This window comes from Zalophus californianus, chromosome 1, assembly GCF_009762305.2.
Source record: "Zalophus californianus isolate mZalCal1 chromosome 1, mZalCal1.pri.v2, whole genome shotgun sequence".
Lineage (NCBI taxonomy): Eukaryota > Metazoa > Chordata > Mammalia > Carnivora > Otariidae > Zalophus > Zalophus californianus.
In genome coordinates, this window is record NC_045595.1 from 134,124,756 (window position 1) to 134,146,828 (window position 22,073).

The 22,073-nt window shown below is 39.9% G+C and overlaps 1 protein-coding gene across 1 annotated transcript in view; it reads right to left on the minus strand.

Annotated features, from left to right (window-relative positions):
* Positions 1–22,073, minus strand: part of MCF2L2 (MCF.2 cell line derived transforming sequence-like 2) — a 257,309-nt gene that overhangs the window by 162,034 nt on the left and 73,202 nt on the right. The window lies entirely within an intron of this gene.

Here is a 22,073-nt window from a genome sequence, read left to right on the forward strand (position 1 = left end):
AAATCTGCAATGAGAAGCCCAGTAAGGGGTAGGCTAGTGAATATCAAAATAAAATTAGAATATGGGCACATACTGAGGAGTGTGTATTAAAAAGATTTACTACACTGATGCCTCCCATGAGGAATGTTGATATGCACCCAATTTATCCTGCATGGAGGAGATTTGGAGGTAATAGGGAGTGGATTTTTTTTTGAATTAACAATCTGGTTCATTAACAAACCCATGCTGGGGCGCCTGGGTGGCTCAGATGATTAAGCGTCTGCCTTCGGCTCGGGTCACGATCCCAGGGTCCTGGGATCAAGCCCCACATCAGGCTCCATGCTCAGCAGGGAGCCTGCTTCTCCCCCTCCCTCTCTCTCCCACTGCTCATGCTCTCTCTCTCTCTCTGTATCTCTGTGTCTCAAATGAATTAAAAAAACAAAAACAAAAAACCCATGCTGATGAACGAATGCCCACACACCTAGAGGGAGCAGACACATTCCAAATTGTCCATTTCTGCTCCTCTGCAGTGGCTCTGACCAGATCGTGGTCTCCTAGTTCTCTGTTCCAGGGATTATATCACACCCCCTACTCACTTCTAAAGAGAAACAAAGACCCTCACTCCTACTTCCGAAGCATGTCCCCCTGTAAGCCTTTAACTTAGCGGCTTTATATTTTTTCACTCCTTGTTGATTATTTTGAAAACTGACTCTTGGTCAGAGGACATAAGAACATAGGCTTTCTGGGGTGCCTGGCTGGTTCAGTTGGTGAAGCATGTGACTCTTGATCTCTGGGTTGTGAGTCTGAGCCCCATGTTGGGTGTAGAGATTACTTAAAAATAAAATCTTAAAAAAAAGAATAGGAGCTTTCTTCTATTATTTATAGCATTAGTCAAGTGATAAACCCACTTTGAATAGAAAGAATGTAAGTTAGGGCACAAAGTCTATAGGCGAAAACAAAATTGATGTACTCATTCAACAAATAACGTATTGAATTTCTAAGAAATGCCAGGCTCTGAGGGATAACATAGTCAGCACAACAGTCCCTGCCTCATGGAACTCAGGTTCAGTGGGATTTGGTTACTACATATCACTGTTAACCTTATCAGGTCCCTGACTTTCTCCTTCACTTCTGAAAAGGAGTTTGGAATTTGTTTTATTAATTCATTAATTACATTTTTTCTTACATTTTTATTGTTATGTTAATCACCATACATCATTAGTTTTTGATGTAGTGTTCCATGATTCATTGTTTGTGCATAACACCCACTGCTCTACACAGAACGTGTCCTCTTTAATACCCATAACCAGGCTAACCCATCCCCCCACACCCCTCCCCTCTAGAACCTTCAGTTTGTTTTTCAGAGTCCATCGTCTCTCGTGGTTCGTCTCCACCTCCATTTCCCCCCCCTTCATTCTTCCCCTCCTTCTAACTTCTTTTTTTTTCTTAACATATATTGCATTATTTGTTCCCGAGGTACAGATCTGTGATTCAACAGCTTGGTACAATTCATAGCGCTCACCATAGCACATACCCTCCCCAGTGTCTATCACCCAGCCACCCCATCCCTCCCACCCCCCACCACTCTGGCAACACTCAGTTTGTTTCCTGAGATTAAGAATTCCTCATCAGTGAGGTCATATGATACATGTCTTTCTCTGATTGACTTATTTCACTCAGCATAACACCCTCCAGTTCCATCCACCTCATTGCAAATGGCAAGATCTCATTCTTTTTGATGGCTGCATAATATTCCATTGTGTATATATACCACATCTTCTTTATCCATTCGTCTGTCAATGCACATCTTGGCTCTTTCCACATTTTGGCTATTGTGGACATTGCTGCTATAAACATCGGGGTGCACGTACCCCTTCAGATCCCTACATTTGTATCTTTGTGGTAAATACCCAGTAGTGCAATTGCTGGATCATAGGGTAGCTCTATTTTCAACTTTTTGAGGAATCTCCATACTGTTTTCCAGAGTGGCTGCACCCAGCTTGCATTCCCACCAACAGTGTAGGAGGGTTCCCCTTTCTCCGCATCCCCGCCAACATCTGTCATTTCCTGACTTGTTAATTTTAGCCATTCTGACAGGTGTGAGGTGGTATCTCATTGAGGTTTTGATTTGGATTTCCCTGATGCCGAGCGATGTTGAGCACTTTCTCATGTGTCTGTTGGCCATTTGGATGTCTTCTTTGGAAAAATGTCTGTTCATGTCTTCTGCCCATTTCTTGATTGGATTATTTGTTCTTTGGGTGTTGAGTTTAAGAAGTTCTTTATAGATTTTGGATAGTAGCCCTTTATCTGATATGTCATTTGCAAATATTTTCTCCCATTCTGTCGGTTGACTTTTGGTTTTGTTGACTGTTTCTTTGGCTGTGCAAAAGCTTTTTATCTTGATGAAATCCCAATAGTTCATTTTTGCCCTTGCTTCCCTTGCCTTTGGCGATGTTTCTAGGAAGAAGTTGCTGTGGCTGAGGCCCAAGAGGTTGCTGCCTGTGTTCTCCTTTAGGATTTTGATGGACTCCTGTCTCACATTTAAGTCTTTCAACCATTTGGCGTCTATTTTTGTGTGTGGTGTAAGGAAATGGTCCAGTTTCATTCTTCTGCATGTGGCTGTCCACTTTTCCCAACACCATTTGTTGAAGAGACGGTCTTTTTTCCTCTGGACATTCTTTCCTGCTTTGTCAAAGATGAGTTGACCATAGAGTTGAGGGTCCATTTCTGGGCTCTCTATTCGGTTCCATTGATCTATGTGTCTGTTTCTGTGCCAGTACCATTCTGTCGTGATGATGACAGCTTTGTAATAGAGCTGGAAGTCCGGAATTGTGATGCTGCCAGCTTTGCTTTTCTTTTTCAACATTCCTCTGGCTATTCGGGGTCTTTTCTGGTTCCATACAAATTTTAGGATTATTTGTTCCATTTCTTTGAAAAACGTGGACGGTATTTTGATGGGGATTGCATTGAATGTGTAGATTGCTCTAGGTAGGATTGACATCGTCACAATGTTTATTCTTCCAATCCAGGAGCATGGAACATTTTTCCATTTCTTTGTGTCTTCCTCAATTTCTTTCATGAGTATTTTATAGTTTTCTGAGTACAGATCCTTTGCCTCTTTGGTTAGATTTATTCCTAGGTATCTTATGGTTTTGGGTGCAATTGTAAATGGGATCGACTCCTTGATTTGTCTCTCTTCTGTCTTGTTGTTGATGTATAGGAATGCCATGGATTTCTGTGCATTGATTTTATATCCTGCCACTTTATGAATTCCTGTATGAGTTCTAGCAGTTTTGCGGTGGAGTCTTTTGGGTTCTCCACATAAAGTATCATATCATCTGCAAAGAGTGAGAGTTTGACTTCCTCTTTGCCAATTCGGATGCCTTTGATTTCTTTTTGTTGTCTGATTGCTGTGGCTAGGACTTCTAATACTATGTTGAATAGCAGTGGTGATAGTGGACATCTCTGCCGTGTTCCCGACCTTAGGGGGAAAGCTCTCAGTTTTACCCCATTGAGAATGATATTCACTATAGGTTTCTCACACATGGCTTTTATGATATTGAGGTATGTACCCTCTATCCCTACACCCTGAAGAGTTTTGATCAAGAAAGGATGCTGTACTTTGTCAAATGCTTTTTCTGCATCTATTGAGAGGATCATATGATTCTTGCTCTTTCTTTTGTTAATGTATATCACGTTGATTGATTTGCAGATGTTGAACCAACCTTGCAGCCCAGGGATAAATCCCACTTGGTCATAGTGAATAATCCTTGTAATGTACTGTTGGATCCTATTGGCTAGTATTTTGGTGAGAATTTTTGCATCCATGTTCATCAAGGATATTGGTCTGTAATTCTCCTTTGTGATGGGGTCTTTGTCTGGTTTGGGGATCAAGGTAATGGTGGCCTCATAAAATGAGTTTGGAAGTTTTCCTTCCATTTGTATTTTTTGGAACAGTTTCAGAAGAATAGGTATTCATTCTTCTTTAAATGTCTGATAGAATTCCCCTGGGAAGCCATCTGGCCCTGGGCTTTTGTTTGTTGGGAGATTTTTGATGACTGCTTCAATTTCCTTAGTGGTTATATGCCTGTTCAGGTTTTCTATTTCTTCCTGGTTCAGTTTTGGTAGTTGATACATCTCTAGGAATGCATCCATTTCTTCCAGGTTATCTAATTGGCTGGCATTTAGTTGCTCATAAAATGTTCTTATAATTGTTTGTATTTCTTTGGTGTTGGATGTGATCTCTCCTCTTTCATTCATGAGTTTGTTGATTTGGGTCATTTCTCTTTTCTTTTTGATAAGTCTGGCCAGGGGTTTATCAATCTTGTTAATTCTTTCAAAGAACCAGCTCCTAGTTTCGTTGATCTGTTCTTCTCTTCTTTTGGTTTCTGGTTCATTGATTTCTGCTCTGATCTTTATGATTTCTCTTCTCCTGCTGGGTTTAGGCTTTATTTGCTGTTTTTTCTCTAGCTCCTTTAGGTGTAGGGTTAGGTTGTGTATTTGAGACCTTTCTTGTTTCTTGAGAAAGGCTTGTATTGCTATATACTTTCCTCTCAGGACTGCCTTTGCTGCATCCCAAAGATTTTGAACAGTTGTGTTTTCATTTTCATTGGTTTCCATGAATTTTTTAAATTCTTCTTTAATTTCCTGGTTGACCCATTCATTCTTTAGTAGGATGCTCTTTAGCCTCCATGTATTTGAGTTCTTTCCGACTTTCCTCTTGTGATTGAGTTCTAGTTTCACAGCATTGTGGTCTGAAAATATGCAGGGAATGATCCCAATCTTTTGGTACCGGTTGAGACCTGATTTGTGACCTAGGATGTGATCTATTCTGGAGAATGTTCCATGGGCACTAGAGAAGAATGTGTATTCCATTGCTTTGGGATGGAATGTTCTGAATATATCTGTGAAGTCCATCTGGTCCAGTGTGTCATTTAAAGTCTTTATTTCTTTGTTGATCCTTTGCTTAGATGATCTGTCCATTTCAGTCAAGGGGGTGTTAAAGTCCCCCACTATTATTGTATTTTTGTCGATGTGTTTCTTTGCTTTTGTTATTAATTGCCTTATATAATTGGCTGCTCCCATGTTAGGAGCATAGATATTTACAATGGTTAGATCTTCTTGTTGGATAGACCCTTTAAGTAGGATATAGTGTCCTTCCTCATCTCTTATCACAGTCTTTGGTTTAAAATCTAATTTGTCTGACATAAGGATTGCCACCCCAGCTTTCTTTTGGTGTCCATTAGCATGGGAAATGGTTTTCCACACCCTCACTGTCAATGTGGGGGTGTCTTTGGGTCTAAAATGAGTCTCTTGCAGACAGCATATCGATGGGTCTTGTTTTTTAACCCAATCTGAAAGCCTGTGTCTTTTGATTGGGGCATTGAGCCCATTTACATTCAGGGTAACTATTGAAAGATATGAATTTAGTGTCATTGTAATGCCTGTAAGGTGACTGTTATTGTATATTGTCTGTGTTCCTTTCTGGTCTATGCTGCTTTTAGCATTAATTATATTTTTTTAAGTAAGCTCTACGCCCAATGTGGGTCCCACACCCACAACCCTGAGATCGAGAGTCACATGCTCCACCAACTGAGCCAGCCAGACACCCCAGAAGTTTGGGAATTTTAAAAATTACATTTATAATATAAGAAAAAGTAGAAAGAAACCAAACCTGAATCCATTTTTGCCTTTCCCTCCTAAAAATTTTAAACCACTTTTGGGAGTTTCAAAAAGATAATTAGTCTTTCTAGAATTAGAAATTTTAGGACACAAAATAAGAAATTGCCAATATATTTTGCTTCTTGAAATATTAATTGCTATGGTAACACTTGGAGTTTTTTTTTTTTTAATACCAATGTGGAACATCTTATTAGGCAGAAGTAACTTTGTCACAGAGTCCAGAGTTTTAAAAAACATATCCTGGGGCGCCTGGGTGGCTCAGTTGGTTAAGCGTCTGCCTTCGTTTCAGGTCATGATCCCAGGTGAGCCCGGCGTCAGGCTCCCTGCTCAGCAGAAAGCCTGTTTCTCCCTCTCCCTCGGCTGCTCCCCCTGCTTGTGCTCTCTCTCTGCCAAATAAATAAATAAAATCTTTTAAAAAATGAAATAAAATAAAAAATAAAAATAAATTATAAAAATAAAATAAAAAGCATCCTGCCAGGCTGCAAATCTTCTGTTCCACCTAACTTCTGTTCCATGCTTGCTGGGACTCTGCCTATTCATCTTTAACTGTAGAGGATTAAGACAAATTTTAAATTGGAAGCTAAAAATGAAAATTAGAAATAAAAGGAAGATATTAGAGGATTTAGTACTGTTAAATACTGATCAAAGCAATCCCAATTAAAATCCCAGCAGACTTTCTGTAGAAAGTCTCAAGCTAACTCCAAAATCTATACAGAAATGCAAAATAGATAGAATAGGTGAAACAATTTTGAAAATGAATAAAGTTTCAAGACTTACAAACTACAAAGATCAAGAGTTTGGTAACGGCAAAGGACAGCCAAATAGATCAATGGAACAGAGTAGAGTCCTGAAATAGACTCACACAAATATGATCAAGTGTTTTTTTTAACTCTTTATTTTAAAGTAATTATAGTAGCTATAATAATTTTGAAATAATTACATAAGTACAGATTCACAGGAAGTTGCAAAGATAGTACAGAGAGGTCCCATGTATCCTTCACCCAGTCCCTGCCCTCTATGGTTGCACCTTATGTAATTATAGTACAAAATCAAAGGCAGGAAGTTGATATTGATGTATGTTTAGTTCTATATTATTTTCTCACATCTGTAGATTTGTGTAACCACCAGCACAATCAAGATGCAGAACTGTTTCATCACTACAAAAGTCTCCCTTATGCTATCCTTTTTTTTTTTTAAGATTTATCTATTTATCTGAGAGAGAGAGAGAGAGAAACAGAGAGAGCACAAGCAGGGGGAGAGCCAGAGGGAGAGGGAGAAGCAGACTCCCCACCGAGCCGTGAGCCCGACACAGGGCTCGATCCCAGGACCCGGAAATCACAACCTGATCCAAAGACAGACGCCCAACCATCTGAGCCACCCAGGCACCCCACCCTTGTGCTATCCTTTACAGGCAAACCCCACCCCCTAATCATCCCTGAACCCTGGCAGACATGAACCTGACTTTTGACAGAAGTGCAAAAAGTCAATTCCATGGAGAAATAATTCCATTTTCAACAAATGGTGTTAAAACAACCAGACATCCATATGCAAAAAAAGGAACCTTAATTTACATCTCATACAAAAATTAACTCAAAATGCATCAGAGATCTAAATCTAAAACATAGGGCGCCTGGGTGGCTCAGTTGGTTAAGCGACTGCCTTCGGCTCAGGTCATGATCCTGGAGTCCCGGGATCGAGTCCCGCATCGGGCTCCCTGCTCAGCGGGGAGTCTGCTTCTCCCTCTGACCCTCTTCCCTCTCGTGCTCTCTATCTCTCTTTCTCTCTCTCTCAAATAAATAAATAAAAAAATCTTTAAAAAAATAAATAAATAAATAAATAAATCTAAAACATAAAACTTGGAGAAAAAAAACATAAAGGAAAAATCAGGAGAAAATCTTTGAATTAGGCAAAGAGTTCTGATATACAACACCAAAATCACAACACATAGAAGAATTGATAAACTGGACTTCATCCAAATTAAAAACATTTGCTCTGCAAAAGACATGGTTAGGAGGATGAAAAGACAACCCACAAACTAGGAGAAAATATTTGCAAATCATATCTGACATTGGATTCATATCTACTCTCAAAACTCAACAGTAAAAAAACATATAATTAAAAATGAGCAAAGAGGACTTCTGAAAAAAATGGTGAAGTAAGAGGACCTCGGCCCACAGACACACCTAGATAACAGCCACATCAGTGCAGCTAACTCAGAAAACCCAAAGGCTGGCAGAAGAGACTTTCCACAGTTAATAGAGAGGAGGCCACACAGAAAGAGGTAGAAGGGGCAGAGATGCAGTTGGGAACCAAACTCCCATGGAGACTTAACCACAAACAGCAGGGACACCACAAACACGGAGAAGGGTGAGGAGCAGACTCCACACCAGAGACCCGGGGCACAGGGAACCTGCAGTGGGAAGACAAGTCCCATTACATTTGGCTTTGAAAACCAGTGGAGCTTAACTTTGTGACTTTTTACAATCAGGAGGGCTTTAGTCCAGGTATTTTAAAAATTAGCAGGCTTAGCTCTGGGAGAGATAGAGGGCGATAGGAAACTGAGTTCCCATCCTTAAAGAGCCAAAACAACAAACAACCCAACCAAGGTATGGTATAGAAGCAGCAGTCTGAAAGTGCCAAGGGTATATGGGAAGGAGATTTATTTACTAATCTCACAACCTGCACTGGAGGGGCAGGATCTTCAGGTGACTTCTCTTAGAACAAAGCCCCAGCAGGTGCCATCACCCCCAACCCCAAGGCAGCCTAGATAGCCAGACAGCTATAGAAACCAGCTCAAACACTGTCCCATAGCTTGCTAACACCACACACCCCACTTCTGCATTCTCCTGCTGATCCACCTCATCCACCCTACTCCACTGGCGTCTCTCCAAAGTGGCTCCTGCCAAGACACATCCTGCAAGCAACCCCCAGGGTCCAGTGCCACTCCAAAGTGACTCCTCCCCTGGGGAAAGAGGAAGATAACCACACACATCAGTGTGACTACAGTCCCAGCAGATGGGACTAGGGCAGACATCTGGTCTAACTGCCAGGCCCACCCACCAACAAGGCTCTCAGGGGGCAGCATGGGAGAATGCCCTGAAGTTTAGTACGACTGCTGCCCTGGCAGATGGGCTGAGGGCAAGCACCTGGTCTGACTGCTGACATTGTCCAACTACAAGTCCACAGTGGCCCCAGACCAGCCCTTTAACCCCACAGGGAACAAATTGCCTGGTGCACCCACAATAGGCAAAGTCGGCCATTGCAGCCAACTGGACTGAAAGCAAACGAGGCTCAGCCACAATATGGGACAAATACAACCCACAAAGGAGACACTCCTAAAGCACCTGGTTCAGGTAAACAGGGGCATTGTGCTACAGGGCACTACAGGACCTCTTCTTCATAAGGCTACTATTTTCAAGAGCAGGAGACAAAGCTGACTTTCCTAACTTGTAGAAATAGACAGAGAGTTAGACAAAATAAGGAGACAGGAGTATGTCCCAAATGAAAGAAAAGGACAAAAACCACATTAAAAAAGTTAAATGGGGGGCGCTTAGGTAACTCAGTCAGTTAAGTGTCCAACTCTTGATTTCAACTCAGGTCATGATTTCAAGCCCCACATCAGGCTTCATGCCCAGTGGGGAGTCTGCTTGAGGATTCTCTCCCTCTCGCTCTCCCTCTGCCTCTACCCCATTCACGTGCATGTGCGCACGCTCGCTCTTTCTCTCTTTAAAATAAATAAATAAATCTTAAAAAAATAGTTAAATGAAAGAGATAAGTAATACACCTAATAAAGAACTCAAAGTAATGGTCAGAAAGATACTCACGGGACTTGAGAAAAGAGTGGAGGATCTCACCAAGACCTTCAACAAAGAAATAGAAAATATTAAAAAGAACCAATCAGAGATGAAGAACTCAATAACTGAAATTAAAAATACACTAGAGGATATCAATAGCAAATTAGAGAAGGCAGAAGAACAGATCAGTGATCTGAAATACAGAGTAATGAAAGCAACCAAGCTCTCTGCTCTGGGTAGCCAGGCCCAAGGGTGGGGGGGAAAGCAACCAAGCTCAATGGCAAAAAAGAAAAAGAATAATAAAAGCTGAGAATAGATTAAGGAAACTCAGTGACATCATCAAGCATAATAATATTAGCAGTACAGGGATCCCAGAAGGAGAAAAGAGAGAAAAGGAGGCAGAAAATTTATTTGAAGAAATAATAGCTAAAAACTCCCCAAATCTGAGGAAGGAAACAGAAATCCAGATCTAAGAGGCACAGAGAGCCCCCAACAAAATCAACCCAAGGAGGTCTACACCAAGACACACAGTAGTTAAAATGGAAAAAGCAATGATAGAGAATTTTAAAAGCAGCAAGAGAAAGGAAAACAGTTACATAAAAGGGAAATTCCATAAGGCTATCAGCTGGTTTTTCAGCAGAAACTATACAGGCCAGAAGAAAGTGGCATGATATAGTCAAAGTGGTGAAAGAAAAAAAAAAACCTATAAACAAGAATACTTTATCCAGCAAGATTATTCAGAATAGAAGGAAAGATACAGAGTTTCCCAGACAAATAAAAGTTAAAGGAATTCATCACCACTAAAACAGCCTTACAAAAAACTTTGAAGGGAATTCTTTGAGTGGAAAGAAAAGGCCATAATAGGAGTAAGAAATTATAAAATGAAAAAAAATTCACAAGTAAATGCAGACATAATAAAAGTAGTAGATGAGGGGAGCCTGGCTGGCTCAGTTGGAAGAGCATGCAGCTCTTGATCTCGGGGTCATGAGTTGAACCCCATGTTGGGTGTAGAGATTAATTAAGTAAACTTTTTAAAAAAAGGTAGTTGATGAATCACTCACAAAACCATTACGGAGGTTAAAGCACAAAAGCAGTAAAATCAATTACCTGTACAGAAATCAGTCAAGGGACTCACAGAATAAAAGGATGTTAAGTATGACATCATATACATAAAACATGGAGGTTGGAGATGTAAAAATTTAGTGCCTTTAGAATGGGTTCAAACTTAAATGATGAACAATTTAATATAGACTGCTCTATGCATCAGATGTTACATATGGACCTAATGGTAACCACACAAACACCCACACACACACAAATTTGTAATAGCCACACAAAAAATAAAGAGAAAGAAATCCAAACATATCAATAAAGAAATCATCAAACCACAAGGGAAGACAGCAAGAGAAGAAAGGAGCAGAGAATTACAAAAACAACTGTAAAACACAAAACAAAATGGCAGTATGTATTTATCAATAATTACTTTGAATATACTTCAAATCAAAAGACATAGGATGACTGAATGGATAAAAGAGCAAAACCCATCTATATGCTGCCTACAGGAGACTCATTTCAGACCTAAAAACATATGCAGATTGAAAATGGAAAATGGAAGAACATTTACCGTGCAAATGGAAGTGAAAAGAAAGCTAGGGTACCAATATTTATTTCATACAAAATCAACTTTAAGACAGACTGTAACAAGAGACAAAGAAGGACACTACATAATGATAAAGGATACAATCCAACAAGAGAATATAGCAATTGTAAATGTTTATGCACCCAACATGGAAGCACCTAAACATATAAAGTAACTATTAGCAGACATGAAGGTAGAAATCAATAGTAATACAGTAATAGTAGAGACATTAACACCCCACTTACATCCATGGATAGGTCATCCGACAGGAAATCGACAAGGAAACAGTGGCTTTGAATGACACAATGGCCTAGATGGATCTAACAGATATATTCATCCTAAAACAGCAGAATACATTCTTTCCAAATGCATATGGAACATTCTCCAGAATAGATCACATGTTAGCCACAAAACAAGTCTCAATAAATTCAAAAAGACTGAAATCATATCATGCATCTTTTCTGACCATAATGGTATGAAACTAGAAATCAACCACAAGAAAAAAATTGGAAAGAACACAAACACATGTGTAAGAACATAAATAACATGCTACTGAACAATGAATGGGTCAACCAAGAAACCAAAGAAGAAATCAAAAAATACACATGGAGACAAATGAAAATGAAAACACAGCAGTCCAGATTTTTGGGATGCAGTACAAGCTGATCCAAGAGAGAAGATGATAACAATACAGGCCTACCTCAAGAAGCAAGAAAAGTCTCAAACAAACCTAACCTTACACTAAAGGAGCTAGAAAAAGAAGAACAAACAAAGCCCAGAGACAGTAGGAGAAAGGAAATAATGACTAGAGTGAAAGAAATGAAATGGAGACAGCTTTGTAACATAGCGTGAAGTCTGGATTTGTGATGCCACCAGCTTTGGTTTTCTTTTTCAACATTCCTTTGGCTAGTCGGGGTCTTTTTCTGGTTTCCATATAAATTTTAGGATTATTTGTGCCAGCTCTGTGAAAAATGTTGATGGTATTTTGATGGGGATTGCATTGAATGTGTAGATTGCTCAGGGTAGCATAGACATTTTAACAATATCTGTTCTTCCAATCCATGAGCATGAAATGTTTTTCCATTTCTTTGTGTCTTCCTCAATTTCCTTCATAAGTGTTCTATAGTTTTCAGAGTACAGACCCTTTACCTGTTTGGTTAGGTTTATTCCTAAGTATCATATGACTTTTGGTGCAATTGTAAATGCGATCGATTCCTTAATTACTCTTTCTTCTGTCTCATTGTTAGTGTATAGAAATGCCACTGATTTTGTGCATTGATTTTATGTCCTGTCATTTTGCTGAATTCCTGTATGAGATCTAGCAATTTGCAGGTGGAGTCTTTTGGGTTTTCCACATAGAGTATCATGTCATCTGCAAAGAGTGAGTTTGACTTCTTTGCCAATTTGGATGTGTTTTATTTCTTTTTGTTGTCTGATGGCTGAGGCTAGGACTTCTAGTACTATGTTCAAGCTCTATTACAAAGTTGTAATCATCAAGACAGTGTGATACTGGCACAAAGACAGACACATAGATCAATGGAACAGAACAGAGAACCCAGAAATGGACCCTCAACTCTATGGTCAACTAATCTTCAACAAAGCAGGAAAGAATATCCAATAGAAAAAAGTCTCTCCAGGGCGCCTGGGTGGCTCAGATGGTTAAGCGTCTGCCTTCGGCTCAGGTCATGATCCCAGGGTCCTGGGATCGAGTCCCGCATCGGGCTCCCTGCTCCTTGGGAGCCTGCTTCTCCCTCTGCTTCTCTCTCTCTCTCTCTCTCTCATGAATAAATAAATAAAATCTTTAAAAAAAAAAAAAGTCTCTCCAAAAAATGGTTGTTGGGAGCATTGGACAGCCACATGCAGAAGAATGAAACTGGACCACCTTCTTGCACCATATAAAAAAATAAACTCAAATGGATGAAAGACCTAAATGTGAAACAGGAATCCATCAAAATCCTAGAGGAGAAAACAGGCAGAAACCTCTTTGACCTTGGCTGTAACAACTTCTTACTAGACACATTGCAGGAGGCAAGGGAAACAAAGGCAAAAGTGAACTATTGGGACTTCATCAAGATAAAAAGCTTCTGTACAATGAAGGAAACAATCAACAAAACTAAAAGGCAGCTTTAGGAATGGGAGAAGATATTTGCAATGACATATCAGATAAAGGGTTAGTATCCGAAATCTATAAAGAGATTATCAACTCAACACCCAAAAAACAAATAATCCAGTTAAGAAATGGGCGGAAGACATGAATAGACATTTTTCCAAAGAAGATATCCAGGTGGCTAAGAGACACAGGAGATAATGCTCAACATCACTCATCATCAAGGAAATACAAATCAAAACCACGATGAGATCCCACCTCACACCTGTGATAATGGCTAAAATTAACAACACAAGAAACAGGTGTTGGCAAGGATGTGGGAAAAGGGGAAACCTCTTGAATTGTTGGTGGGAATGGAAACTGGTACAGCCACTCTGGAGAACAGTATGGAGGTTCCTCAGAAAGTTAAAAATAGAACTACCCTGCAACCCAGAAATTGCACTAAGAGGTATTTGCCCAAAGGATACAAAAATACAGATTTGAAGGGGTACGTGCACCCTGATGTTTATAACAGCATTATCAACAATAGCCAAACTATGGAGAGAGCCCAAATGTCCATCGACTGATGAATAAAGAAGATGTGGTACACATATACAGTAGAATATTATCCAGCTGAATAATGAATGAATGAAATCTTGCCATTTGCAATGACATGGATGGAGCTAGAGTGTATTATGCAAAGTGAAATGACCTAAAGAGAAAGACATATATCATATGATCTCACAAAGAAAACAGATGAACATATGGGAAGTTGGCAGGGGAAAGGGATAGAGGGAAATAAACCATAAGAAAATCTTAACAATAAAGAACAAACAGGGTTGATGGAGGGAGGAAGGTGGGGAGATGGGATAGGATGGGTGAAGGGTATTGAGGAGGGCACTTTTTGTGATGAGCCCTGGCTATTTTAAGTGATGGATCACTGAATTCTACTCCAGAAACCAATATTGCACTGTATGTTAACTAAGTAAAATTTAAATTTAAAAAAAATTAAAAAAAATAAAAACAAAGTAAGGAAGACAAACCAACAGTTTGGGCTGTCATTTAAAAGGTTAAATGTATTTTGACATCTGGTTCCATCAAGTTTGGTAACATTACACTGAACTCTATGGTGCATCAGAACAGTGAGATCATCTTCCACAGGTGAAATGGTAGCTGACATGGTGAATGTTTAGCATTAAAAAAATGGTAGCTGACATGGTGAATGTTTAGCATTAAAAAATGTCCTACTAGGAGCAAGATGGCAGAGGAGTAGGAGACCTGGATTTCGTCTGGTCTCAGGAATTCAACTGAATAGGGATCAAACCATTCTGAACACCTACGAACTCAACAGGAGATGGAAGATAAGAGTAACAACACTCTGAACAGAAAAGCGACCACTTTCTGGAAGGTAGGACGTGCGGAGAAGTGAATCCGAAGCGATATTCGGGAGGATAGATGACGGGGGAGGGGGCCTCTGTCGGCCGCTTCTGGCAAGTGATAGAGCCGCGGAGCACAAAATCGGAACTTTTAGAAGCCGGCTCCCCTGAGGGATGTCGCTCCAGTGGCTAAGCGGGGGGTGGAACCCTCGCAGGACAGTGTGGTCTCAGGACCCTTGGGGTCACAGAAAGACCGGGGGTGCCTGAGTGCAGCAGAGCTCCCAGGTATCGGAGCGGGGAAGCCGGCTGCAGAGACGGAGCCGAGGTGCGGGCTCTCAGCTCGGGGTTGCCATAAACTGTGATCCGCGGCCCAGTCGGGCCACTGCTCCTCCAGCAGGGACCCAACAAGCGGCAGAGCGGGGGAGACTCCCCTTCCTCCCCCAGGAGGAGTGGCATGGAAGCACACCGCAGGGATCTGCTGGGTTTGGAGACTCCACACGGGGTCGGGTGCCAACATAGAAACGCTAGATCACAGGCCGGGTGAGCACGGAGTGCGGCCGGAGACCGGGGAGACGGGAGTGACTGCTTTTCTCTGGGGGTACACTGAGGAGCGGAGCCCCCAGTTCTCAGCTCCTCCGGGTGGAGATTGGGAGGCCACCATTTTCACCCTGGTCTTCCAAAGCTGTACTGAGAGCTTGCAGGGAACAAAAGCTCCTGAGAACAAACCCGAGCAGCTTGCTTAGTCCGGACTCACAAGGGCAGGGCAATTCCGCCTCTGGCAAAGACATTTGGGAACCATGGCAACAGGCCCCTCCCCCAGAAGATCTGCATGAACAGCCAGCCAAGACCAAGTTTACCGATCAAGGAGAACGGGAGAACTCCAGCGCTAGGGGAATACTGCACATAGAATTCATGGCTTTTTTTTACCATGATTCATTAGTTTTTCCAAAGTTAACTTTTTAACTGTTTTTTTTTAATTTTTCTTTTTCCCTTTTTCAACCAACATCTTATCAATCCCTTTTTTAAAAAAACATTTTTTATTTTTCATTTTTACACTCATATTTTATCCCTTCATAGTAGTTACCCTTATTTTTGGCATATATATATATATATATATATATATATATATATATATATATATATAAGTTGTTCTCTCTTTAAAATTTTGAGATACAGTTATTTCTAACAGATCAAAATATACCCTAAATCACTAGTGTATGGCTTTGTTCTAGTCTCCTGCCTGATCACATTCTCTCCCTTTTTTTTTTCCTTTTTTATTTTTTTTTAAATTTTTCTTTTTTCAAACAACTTCTTATCAATTCCTTTTCTAAAATCTTTTATAGTTTTCATCTTTACAGTCATCTGCCATCGCTTCATTGTATCAACCCTTATTTTGTACATATATAAGTCTTTCTTCCTTTAAAATTTTAGCAGGCACTTTCTTCTAACAGACCAAAATATGCCCAAAAGCTAGTGTGTGGCACTGATCTATGCACTACCCTGATCATATTTGATCATATTGTTTTTTTGTTTTGTTTTCTTCTGCTTTTGTTTGTTTTTATATTTTTCTTTTTCCTTTTCTTTTTTTTTTCTTTCTTTCCCTCTCTTGTCCCCTGGTTTCAGGTCTTTTCTGATTTGTATAGAGTATATTTGCTGGAGACGTTGTTAACCTGTTAGCATTCTGTTCTCTCATTCATCTGTTCTCTGGACAAAATGACAAAAAGAAAAAAATCACCTCAGCAAAAAGAACAAGAGGTAGTACCGTCTGCCAGGGACATACTCAATACTGATATTAGTAAGATGTCGGACCTAGAGTTCAGAATCATGACTTTAAAGATACTAGCTGGGCTTGAAAAAAGTGTGGAAGTTATTAGAGAAACCCTTTCTGGAGAAATAAAAGAACTAAAATCTAACCAAGTCGAAATCAAAAAGGCTATTAATGAGGTGCAATCAAAAATGGGGGCACTAACTGCTAGGATACATGAGGCAGAAGAAAGAATCAGCGATATAGAAGACCAAAGGATGGAAAATAAAGAGGCTGAGAAAAAGAGAGATAAACAACTACAGGATCACGAGGGCAGAATTCGAGAGATAAGCAATACCATAAGATGAAACAACATTAGAATAATTGGGATCCCAGAAGAAGAAGAAAGAGAGAGAGGGGGGCAGAAGGTATATTGGAGCAAATTATAGCAGAGAACTTCCCTAATGTGGGGAAGGAAACAGGCATCAAAATCCAGGAGGCACAGAGAACCCCTCTCAAAATCAATAATAATAGGTCAACACCCCAACATCTAATAGTAAAACTTAGAGTCTCAGAGACAAAGAGAAAATCCTGAAAGCAGCTCGGGAGAAGAGATATGTAACCTACAATGGTAGAAACATTAGATTGGCAACAGACCTATCCACAGAGACCTGGCAGGCCAGAAAGGACTGGCATGATATCTTCAGAGCAATAAATGAGAAAAATATGCAGCCAACAATACTATATCCAGCTAGGCTATCATTGAAAATAGAAGGAGAGATAAAAAGCTTCCAGGACAAACAAAAACTAAAGGAATTTGCAAACACAAGACCAGCCCTCCAAGAAATATTGAAAGAGGTCCTCTAAGCAAAAAGAGAGCCTAAAAGCAACATAGATCAGAAAGGAACACAGACAATATACAGTAACAGTCACCTTACAGGCAATACAATGGCACTAAATTCATATCTTTCAATAGTTACCCTGAATGTAAATGGGCTCAATGCCCCAATCAAAAGACACAGGCTATCAGATTGGATTAAAAAACAAGACCCATCAATATGCTGTCTGCAAGAGACTCATTTTAGACCCCAAAACACCCCCACATTGAAAGTGAGGGGGTGGAAAACCATTTACCATGCTAATGGACACCAAAAGAAAGCTGGGGTGGCAATCCTTATATCAGACAAATTAGATTTTAAACCAAAGACTGTAATAAGAGATGAGGAAGGACACTATATCCTGCTTAAAGGGTCTATCCAACAAGAAGATCTAACCATTGTAAATATCTATGCCCCTAACATGGGAGCAGCCAATTATGTAAGGCAATTATAACAAAAGGAAGGAAACACATCAACAGCAATACAATAATAGTGGGGGACTTTAACACCCCCCTGACTGAAATGGACAGATCATCTAAGCAAAAGATCAACAAGGAAATAAAGACTTTAAATGACACACTGGACCAGATGGACTTCACAGATATATTCAGAACATTCCATCCCAAAGCAACAGAATACACATTCTTCTCTAGTGCCCATGGAACATTCTCCAGAATAGATCACATCCTAGGTCACAAATCAGGTCTCAACCGGTACCAAAAGATTGGGATCATTCCCTGCATATTTTCAGACCACAATGCTGTGAAACTAGAACTCAATCACAAGAGGAAAGTCGGAAAAAACTCAAATACATGGAGGCTAAAGAGCATCCTACTAAAGAATGAATGGGTCAACCAGGAAATTAAAGAAGAATTTAAAAAATTCATGGAAACCAATGAAAATGAAAACACAACTGTTCAAAATCTTTGGGATACAGCAAAGGCAGTCCTGAGAGGAAAGTATATAGCAATACAAGCCTTTCTCAAGAAACAAGAAAGGTCTCAAATATACAACCTAACCCTACACCTAAAGAAGCTGGAGAAAGAAGAGCAAATAAAGCCTAAACCCAGCAGGAGAAGAGAAATCATAAAGATCAGAGCAGAAATCAATGAACTAGAAACCAAAAGAAGAGTAGAACAGATCAACGAAACTAGGAGCTGGTTCTTTGAAAGAATTAACAAGATTGATAAACCCCTGGCCAGACTTATCAAAAAGAAAAGAGAAATGACCCAAATCAACAAATTTATGAATGAAAGAGGAGAGATCACATCCAACATCAAAGAATTACAATCATAAGAACATATTATGAGCAACTCTATGCCAGCAAATTAGATAACCTGGAAGAAATGGATGCATTCCTAGAGATGTATCAACTACCAAAATTGAACCAGGAAGAAATAGAAAACCTGAACAGACCTATAACCTATAAGGAAATTGAAGCAGTCATCAAAAATCTCCCAACAAACAAAAGCCCAGGGCCAGATGGCTTCCCAGGGGAATTCTATCAGACATTTAAAGAAGAATTAATACCTATTCTCCTGAAACTGTTCCAAAAAAAAAGAAATGGAAGGAAAACTTCCAAACTCATTTTATGAGGCCAGGATTACCTTGATCCCAAAACCAGACAAAGACCCCATCACAAAGGAGAATTACAGACCAATATCCTTGATGAACATGGATGCAAAAATTCTCACCAAAATACTAGCCAATAGGCTCCAACAGTACATTAAAAGGATTATTCACCATGACCAAGTGGGATTTAATCCTGGGCTGCAAGGTTGGTTCAACATCTGCAAATCAATCAACGTGATACAATACATTAACAAAAGAAAGAACAAGAATCATATGATCCTCTCAATAGATGCAGAAAAAGCATTTGACAAAGTACAGCATCCTTTCTTGATCAAAACTCTTCAGAGTATAGGGATAGAGGGTACATACCTCAATATCATAAAAGCCATCTATGAAAAACCTACAGCCAATATCATTCTCAATGGGGAAAAGCTGAGACCTTTTCCCCTAAGGTCAGGAATGCGGCAGGGATGTCCACTATCACCACTGCTATTCAACATAGTATTAGAAGTCCTAGCCACAGCAATCAGACAACAAAAAGAAATCAAAGGCATCCAAATCAGCAAAGAGGACGTCAAACTCTCACTCTTTGCAGATGATATGATACTGTATGTGGAAAACCCAAAAGACTCCACCCCAAAACTGCTAGAACTCATACAGGAATTCAGTAAAGTAGCATGATATAAAATCAATGCACAGAAATCAGTGGCATTCCTATACACCAAAAACAAGACAGAAGAGAGACAAATCAAGGAGTCAATCCCATTTACAACTGCACCCAAAACCATAAGATACCTAGGAATAAATCTAACCAAAGAGGCAAAGGATCTGTACTCAGAAAACTATAAAATACTCATGATAAAATTGAAGAAGACACAAAGAAATGGAAAAACGTTCCATGCTCATGGATTGGGAGAACAAACATTGTGAAGATGTCAATGCTACCTAGAGCAATCTACACATTCAATGCAATCCCCATCAAAATACCATCCACCTTTTTCAAAGAAATGGAACAAATAATCCTAAAATTTGTATGGAACCAGAAAAGACCCCGAATAGTCAGAGGAATCTTAAAAAGAAAAGCAAAGCTGGCAGCATCACAATTCCGGACTTCCAGCTCTATTACAAAGCTGTCATCATCACGACAGTATGGTACTGGCACAGAAACAGACACATAGATCAATGGAACCGAATAGAGAGCCCAGAAATGGACCCTCAACTCTATGGTCAACTCATCTTTGACAAAGCAGGAAAGAATGTCCTAAGGAAAAAAGACTGTCTCTTCAACAAATGGTGTTGGGAAAATTGGACAGCCACATGCAGAAGAATGAAACTGGACCATTTCCTTACACCACACACAAAAATAGACTCCAAATGGTTGAAAGACCTAAACGTGAGACAGGAGTCCATCAAAATCCTAAAGGAGAACACAGGCAGCAACCTCTTGGGCCTCAGCCACAGCAACTTCTTCCTAGAAACATCGCCAAAGGCAAGGGAAGCAAGGGCAAAAATGAACTATTGGGATTTCATCAAGATAAAAAGCTTTTGCACAGCCAAAGAAACAGTCAACAAAACCAAAAGGCAACCGACAGAATGGGAGAAAATATTTGCAAATGACATATCAGATAAAGGGCTACTATCCAAAATCTATAAAGAACTTATCAAACTCAACACCCAAAGAAGAAACAATCCAATCAAGAAATGGGCAGAAGACATGAACAGGCATTTTTCCAAAGAACACATCCAAATGGCCAACAGACACATGAAAAAGTGTTCAACATCGCTCGGCATCAGGGAAATCCAAATCAAAACCTCAATGAGATACCACCTCACACCATCAGAATGGCTAAAATTAACAAGTCAGGAAACGACAGATGTTGGCGGAGATGTGGAGAAAGGGGAACCCTCCTACACTGTTGGTGGGAATGCAAGCTGGTGCAGCCACTCTGGAAAACAGTATGGAGGTTCCTCAAACAGTTGAAAATACAGTACCCTACAATCCAGCAATTGCACTACTGGGTATTTACCCCAAAGATACAAATGTAGGGATCCGAAGGGGTACGTGTACCCCGATGTTTATAGCAGCAATGTCCACAATAGCCAAACTGTGGAAAGAGACAAGATGTCCATCGACAGATGAATGGATAAAGAAGATGTGGTATATATACACAATGGAATATTATGCAGCCATCAAAAGGAATGAGATCTTGCCATTTGCAACGACGTGGATAGAAGTGGAGGGTGTTATGCTGAGTGAAATAAGTCAACCAGAGAAAGACATGTATCATATGACCTCACTGATATGAGGAATTCTTAATCTCAGGAAACAAACTGACAGTTGCTGGAGTGGTGGGGGGTGGGAGGGATGGGGTTGCTCGGTGAAAGACATTGGGGAGACATTGGGGTGATAGACATATGGTGAGCACTGTGAATTGTACAAGACTGATGAATCACGGATCTGTACTTCTGAAACAAATAATGCAATATATGTTAAAAAAAAAAAAGAAGATAGCAGGAGGGGAAGAATGAAGGGGAGTAAGTCGGAGGGGGAGACGAACCATGAGAGACAATGGACTCTGAAAAACAAACTGAGGGTTCTAGAGGGGAGGGGGGTGGGGGGATGGGTTAGCCTGGTGATGGGTATTAAAGAGGGCACATTCTGCATGGAGCACTGGGTTTATGCACAAACAATGAATCATGGAACACTACATCAAAAACTAATGATGTAATGTATGGTGATTAACATAACAATAAAAAATTATTTTAAAAAATGTCCTACTAAATGAGCCTTTAGTTTGGGTGACAGAGAGCTTTTTAAAAAGTTGATTTTAAGTTTAAAACTGAAAATATGATGGGTAAGGAATCAACACACATTACCACAAACAGAAGTAACTAAAGACATAGTATCAACATAAAGTAGATGGTCCTTCTCACTTTAGTACAGATGCACCACATGAAAAGCAGGGCATAAATCACATATGTATCTGTATGCATATTATCTCTTGAAGAGGTGTGTTTTATACACAACCAGGGAAACACGTATATGACATTTGGTCAAAAGCTTAGTTCTAACTCCAAACCTTTTTGAGTGACAAGAAACAATTTTCTTTATCTCTGAAGGGAAAGAAGCTTATGAGGATTACAAAAAGTTCATTCATCTCTTGTAAGTCATCTCTTCCCCAATGTTGTTTCTCAATTCAGGAAAACAAAATAAGAAACTCATGACTCACATGAGTTTCTCTTTAAATACTCAAATATTTTGAAATAAGTATTTAAAATAGAATAGGAAATACATTTTGTGTCTGGTTAACACCCAAAATACA